We start from the raw sequence: 8108 nt of genomic DNA, 5'->3' as shown, positions 1-8108 counted from the left end.
GAGAATTCCCATTTTTCTTTCCTGGACGAGAAATGAATTCTTGAGGACACGCCTCCTTTAATGGCTTTAGCCCAAACATGTTCGTCATAGCCAGACAATTTAAAGTCGATTTGAGCCTCCATATGTTCTTTGGCAACGTCTAAAAGTTCAAATGTTTTTTTTTTTCCTTTTTCAGAACTCAACAAAAGTCACAAACTTAGGAATGGATGAAATATTTTACAAAATTGTACATTCGAAAAATGTTTAAAAATTGATCACTTTATTTAATTTTTTCAATAAAACTTATAGACGCTTTCTAAGGTTCATTTGTAAAATGGGAATACATTCTAAATAACAAAAATTTGAACGACGTCTAAATTCTCTTTAAGCTAAGCACTTATTTACTATGAACTCATTCAAAATTTAATAAATGAAACACATTAATCAAATTTTAACTTAAAATTTTGCATAAAAGAATAACTTGTCAAAATTTTCATCGGAACTTAATGTTCTTAGGGAAGAGTGTTTCCTCATCCATAGGGATCACTCGTTGTTTTACATTAGAAACTCTCATGCCCTTGGTGGAGTATGCCATATTCTCTTGTTTCTGGATTTAGCCAATTTCACTTGCAGCTGGATATGAACTGGACCTGCTATGCTCCGTCTATGAGGGGTGAAGCTAGTAACACTAAAATAAATATGAGCTTTACTGACGGGATTATGATGTCAGAACAAATAGACAAACCGTCACTGTATATGGTGTCGTTGAAGCTTTAACTGACGGCAGGACAATCCGTTAGTATATAAGCATTCACACTGATGGCTTTTGTCATCAATATACTCCAAAACATTTACTTACGACCTTTTTTCCTCAATAACTAGTAAACCTTTGTTGATGAAATCTCCCCATCGGTAAACTAGCGCCTCTATATTGACAAGCATCCCGTTAGTAAACTAGAACACATTGTAATATTTTTTTAAATATTACATTAGTTTATTATACAACCCAAATAATGTGTACACAAACAAGCCCATGCAATGAACATATAACATACCAAAGCTGCATATACAAACGAATTGTTATGATATACATTCAAACTGAAATCAGTAAATAAAGTTTTTGATAACTTTATTTCATCTTCCATATTGAGATGGTACATGTACATGACATTGAATATGATACAAGAAAGGAAGTACACTAATCGAACCTTAAACTTTGATTTACATGCATCAATGGGGAAAATTGAGAGGTGTGGGCAAACCTGCAAAAAAGAAGTATGTTATAAGAAATGGAAAACAGTTGAACATATAATATATTTGAAACTTAACTGAATGATCCCACAAGCAAAGCCATAATTTCATTTATATGGTCTTTGAACATATATAACTTTACACATTTAGCCTCTACCTCAGGGATCCTAGCACAAGCTGCCTCCAGCTAAGGCACTCACGCACCTATTTGTTTGAGCTCATCATATCATGTGCATTTCTACTCAAACACAACTAGCTTTCTTTGTAAAGTACTAACTTGCTCTTTCAATGCTGCATTTTGTACTTCAAGTTTTTAGTAGAAAAATGGGAAGGTTTCGCACCTAATATTCATATTGTGCATATTCATCCATAGCTATCTTCTCCCATCACTCCTGATAGCACATCAACCTTGCCAAATGAATTAGAGGCTCTCTCGGGCAAAGTAATTTCATTTAGCTTTTCCTGATGCATTACATACAAACATGCTTAGTATAAAGTAACATCTCTAATCTTGTATGACAATAAACTAAAGACATCCACCTATTATGGCACTGCTGGTTTCAAGGATAGAATAGTTTGCATTAGTGCTGTTTCGAGTAGCAATAAAAACTTAAGCACGTGAATGCTTAAGTCCATCTTCACCAAACTGTATAAGGAAATATATCAAATTGACAAGTCGATATATGTGCAGTTCAATATTATTCAATAGAAATATGAACTCAAATCAATGTAAATTTATAATTAACCTTCTTTGCTTCAAAGCAGACAAAGCTCTTTGTACCTATAGTTTGTTGGTACTTCAATTGTGTACTATTTTGAGTATTCTTTTCACTAACTTCCTATAAATCATTACATCATATATGTTATTACATTGACTTATGATAATATTTATAGTAGAAATTAATCCGTAGCAAATTTGTGGCATGCATACCTTTTGCCATTCATCATCAAAATGTTTCAGCATAGATTCCAATTGATCATTTGGAATCTCATACTTGGCAAGTTGGGCTTTACGAGATTCAAAAGCTGAAATCATTTGTGCACTTTCCACAATTCATACCTCTATGATCTAAATAGGAGTGTGTATTTATGTAATGCCCACTTGTATACGACAAACTTATGCTCGTTAGAAACGTCAAATTTCTCCTATTTTGAACACATTGAATTATGTATAACTATGAACAAATTGCATAACATTGTATTTTTACATGTTAAGAAGAAGACAATATTAATAACCTGCACATGTTTCTAAAGGTTTACTTTAAATGAATGAAGCAATTCCAACCAGTTGTGGAACATCAATGTTATGGATTTTGGTTTTTGTGCTAGTGTTCAAATATATGTTGTAAACTACTGTGCTTTTCTCCCGAGTGGTTTTCCGAGGATGTCACACTTAGATTTTGTTTATGGTCATGCCACCAATTTGCGATTGCGAACAAGCAAATATATGTATGAATAATTGTTAGTGAATACAAACTTCAATGATTATAATTAAATACTAGCAATTGATGAAGAATGTTACCTGAACCAACTTCATCCCATGTGTCATCTTTCATACTCTCACTTTCACATGTTGATGATATATACTATTGCTACAAAGTCATCCAACAAGAGAATATGTTGTCATATAATATTAAATGTAGGATAAAAATGACATCATTTTACAATGCAAAATAATGACATCATTTATCAATGCCAAACAACAAAACAAGAGTATATGTCAATTCATAACCTTATAAATGATAGTATATGTTTAATCCATACCAACTATCTCTGAAAGGATCATTAACAACGACGTCTTGTACATCCTCTTTTACCCAAGTCAGAATATCATTCACATTATCAGCAATCACAACTGCCACATTATGCAAGTCTAGATCGATATTAAAATTATTATTATTGTCAACCACTTCTCTTTCTAAACTGTCATACATATCTCTAGGTCTTGTTTAATAATAATATGCCAATCACTTTCTGTCAAGTCCTTTACATACAAAACTTGTGCTTGTGATGCTAAAATGAAAGGTTCATCTTTCATATGTAAATCCAAATTCGTCTTCTTTAATGCTCCAATCATATAAACTAAGTACATCTCACCAGTCACATTTGAATAGAACAAACTTTAGATTCTCCGTATAAGTGACATGTATAATGTTTGTGACAAATCCGTAGTAGGCAACTTCACCAATCACATGATTTCTATCACTTGAATTAGAGAAACTAGAGGTCTATGCAACAACGAGTACACAACTGTGTTGGTACTTCATGTTGATTGTTTTGCTTCTTCTTTGAAATTTAAACTCATTGGATGTGAAATCCTTGCATCGCAACACAATTTTTCTGAAAGTTTGAGACAAACATACAATTTCTTATAGTAGATGTTGACTTCAATACTATGACAGGTCCTACCATAAGCAAATATTAGGTCTTTTATGCTGACTTCTTTTTGGGGAACTGTAAATATTAAAGTTTTCTGATGACCTTTCAAGACCGTTGGTAAAAATCAGATTTACTGTCAGGTCTTGGACTTCACTAGTTAAACTTGTTTTTACTGATGGTTTTGTATCATACCATCAGTAAACCTCATGTTTTTTGTAGTGTAATGAGCCAAACCCTTATGTCCCCACAAATCATTTGGAGAATCTCTTAGTGCCGCTTGGAACCTGTCCACATACACAACGACAAAAGGTACTATTGGCAATAGCCTTTATGTTCAATGATATTACTAGCAACCACCTTCACCCTAACAGATAGCTGAGGCTAGCGCCATTGCCATTTGCCTTATGGACATTAAGTTCTCCTAAGGACGATGATGATTGCCAATAATTTTATTGGCAAGGGCTCTTTTGCTACTATCGACCCTACAGGCATTCCAATACATTGAGAACAACCACTACCGTTGCCAATGGTAGTGTCAATCCCAGCTTGCGTCTTTTGAATATATATATATATATATATATATATATATATATATATATATATATATATAGACACACACACTTTAAATAGATAGCAAAAACAAAAAAAAACTTAAGGCCAAAACTTTATTATTAAAAACTTGAAAAATGTGTCTAATCGTACCACAAAGTATACAAAATCATATAGAGAGCCAAAAGCTCTATAAGGACTATCACAAGTACATTGACAAACATAGATCTACATTGGCTTCATAAACAAATATAAGTTTCAGGTACATCTCAAACCACAACAGCAAAATATAGCCACAGTCTTGAATTTCCATTTTTTTTTCCCTTGACTTCTTCACAAGCAGTTTGTAAGAGACGTACACTCGAAAACGATTCATGAGCATGCTTTATTTCTAATTCTTTGCTAACGACTTCCTGCAATATTAAGAAAAAAAAAACTAGGTAAGAGCCACATGCAAATAACCGCAATATCATGACATAAACATTAACATTTAGTTGTTAAATGGTAATGTTTTGAGCTCATATTTAGATCACGTGCATTTTCATAGGCTTTAGAAATCATCTTTCAGCAATGCCCGTAGTTGGAGGCATCATTTTACTGGGGCCCTTAGCCACTCTAACCCCTTACTTTTAAATAATTAAATAAATAAACCTCTCAGTTAGGACTGGAATATTGCCTGAACATAATGTAGACATTTTTCTCCTTCGGTATAACTAAGGAACTCATGGACTTGGAGGAGGACTCTACTTGGAAATGTTTCTAACTGCTGATGGGGCTAAAAGCCAACATCACACCTCTTCATGGCAAAATGAATGACAAAGGACCATTTTACATTGAAGGAGTTGAGACAGTTAGTTCAAGAAGAGCATTCAACAGTCAACACAAATGTTAGGTGTAGTGCTACTTATATACTCAATTCATCAAAGTAGCTGATTATGCTTCATTTGCAATTTAAACATAGCGAGGAAATGAAAAGGCATTACAGAAATCAAATTTTTTAAGCATTCACTCAAAATTCCAATCACATGGATCTGATTTTCAATAGAAAGCATGTAATATCTACTCCTGGACCAGTTTATTTAGAGTAGAAATGAAATCTGTAGTAACTGAAAAATTCAACAACCTATGCTTCCCAGAATTTACAAGTCATAAAATATAATTTAAACACCCAAATGAAGTACAATAGTGATGCATTTATCGATACTGGACTGCATCTGCATCCGCACTTGGATAAAATCATAAAAAATTAGGGTTTTAATTTGACTTGTAACTGCACCCAAAAAGGCAAAATCAGACCTGTATGTAACTGGCTTGCATGGAAATCACTAAGAGCAGAGGAAGTTTTTGCTAAACCAAATATACGTTTGTCGCTTTTGTCAAAAAAGCTTCAACACAGGAGCCATTTTGCAAAGACCTGTATGAAAAATATGTGATAGAGCTTAGGCCAATCCTGAAAGAATTTGAGCCAACAGATTTAGGGTTTGCCTCATTCAGTCCAGATGCTTGTGAGCCACATCTAGGAATTAGGTTTCACTCAAAAAATGACGGTTTAGAATGAATGTATAGGAATTGGACATAATGAGACAGAATCTAGACTGATCATACACCTAATTCAAAGACAAGTTCTCATCGAAAACTAAATTCTCGTTGTGCTAACTCCAATAAAGCTGAGCATCGGGCTGGCGTTTGCTGCAGCTCAATAAAAGAGTCGGCCTCGGTCCGACCCACAGCCCATGACAGCAGCCCACAGCTGGCTTGGCAACTTAAAACCTGGGCCCAGGCCCGGCCCAACTTGATTAGAATTAAAAGATATATATTTTAAATATAAAATAATGTATAAATTATTATATATATAAATCAATAGAATAATATTAAAAGTAAGCTATTGGGCCAAGTCGGGCCCTACTCAGGCCAACCTGGACCGACCCCTAACTTATTGGGCCAGCCTTGTGCCCAATTTTGAACTCCAGATGCGGATCTTGGTGCACCTTAGCCATGGTACCTGTTTAATAGTAAATGATGGAGCAAAGAGCACATGAAATGCAGAACATCAGGTACTCTGGCAACTATGAAAGTCAAAGTCATACCTTGGACTTGAAGCAGGGTACCATACCCCAGATATCGATCCCTTGACCATCCTCAACTTGAAGGTCTTAAGCAGGCCCTATGCGCAAATGTTAGCCATCTCGGGGTGGGTAGACACCAAAACGTTGTACATGGTTATTAGGAGAGAATATTAGAATAGGATTTATTTTAAGATGACAAATCATTAAAAGGGTTGGGCAAACCTCTCTCACTCTCTCTCTATATGTGTGTGTGTGTGTGTGTTGAGATTTGAGACTCTTAGGTTGATTGATGGACACGTTTATATTCTATTATTTTAGATCAATGATTTTCAGAAAAATACATAGATTTTCCTTCTGAAATCAGAATGTGAAGTTCGTGAACATTTTCAAATTTTTTATAGCATGATTGAATCTCAATACGAATGACTGTAATTCCTTGAAACAAATAATAATACCACAAACAGAAATCATTTATTTGACAACTTTTGAAATGATAAAGGATTCACACCTCCTACGTGTACATTAAATGACCATAAAGAAAGAACCACGTCTTCTTGAAGTGACTTGCATGCTAATGCTTCAAATGCATTTAGAGTGATGTGGTAGCTATAACCTCTAAGTAACAAGCTGTCATCACAAAACTTCAAATTAAGGAAAAACACCTTGGAAATATTGGAAGGTAAGAAAATGAGTCTTAATCAGCAATATACATTTAGCAGTATGGCATTTGTTCTAGCATCACTGAGAGGAAGGAAAAGCGATCGAACCTCTTAGTACCATTCTATCAGTTATTCTCTCCAAAGAGACCGAATAGAAGAGATAATTAGTTCAGCCCTCTGGTATATTCATCTTCCAAGAGGTTCAAGTGCTTTGTTTATGCTGGGACCAGTAAGGTTAATTATCTTTCATGACGAAGTTATCAAAGAAGACAATTTCATATTTCTTCCAATTTCCATTTGAGGGCCCAAGTCTGGATCAATAATCTATATCCTTTCTATCATCATGCCGCTCTGGGCGAGGAATCGGTTAACTGATTCCTTTGAGTAGGTACACCTGGCCGCTTAATAAAAGCCTTTACCACATAAGCATAAAAAAAAAAAAAAAAATTCAAGGTTCTTCACGGAAAACAAAACTTGGGATGTCACTCCTTTGCCCAACACCTAGAAGATCATAGGGTTTAACTTCTAAGAAGGCATATATAAGGCTCTTACAATCATGTGACAACAGAGAGATACAGGCCTTGCCTGGTAGCTAACGATATACTGAAACGCAGGGGTGTTGCAGTGATATACGTAACCTGATGTCAACGGACACCACCAGTTTTGGGATTTCTCCGCATTTAATAGATGCCCGGAAAAGTCATGCCCGGCTTACCAGCGTTGGGCATGCGCGTGTTAGGAGTTCCGGGCTGAGTTCCGGCCTGCGAGCGCGGGAGACGACAGCACCATGACCAGCTCTCTTGAAGTGTCGGCAAAAGTCCCTTTCCTATCCCACCAACCCACCAGGTGGCTGATGCAGCTGCAGCCACTCTGACGGCTCACTGCTGCCATTGCCCACGGCACAACTTAAGAACAAGATATTATTTAAGCAGTCTTAAAATATCCAAATGATTATTTTAGACCGATCAATTATATGCAAATATCCACCAATTCGTGGAAAAACTGAGCAAGATAAACATAGATTACTATAGTACAATGATATTACAAAAGACTCAATGGTACAACATTGTTCACCTCTTGAATCCTATAGAGACTCACTAAAGTCTGAATGCCCCTACAGCTTCAAGATAAAAAGCCATTTGCTTGAAGAAGATCCTTCGAGTCGCTTGGTTTCAACATGGGGACTGAGCAGGGGCGGAGCCAAGATTTTTTCTCAGGGTGGGCC

The sequence above is a fragment of the Nymphaea colorata genome, chromosome 10, assembly GCF_008831285.2.
Source record: "Nymphaea colorata isolate Beijing-Zhang1983 chromosome 10, ASM883128v2, whole genome shotgun sequence".
Lineage (NCBI taxonomy): Eukaryota > Viridiplantae > Streptophyta > Magnoliopsida > Nymphaeales > Nymphaeaceae > Nymphaea > Nymphaea colorata.
Note: the sequence above shows the minus strand (reverse complement) of the source record.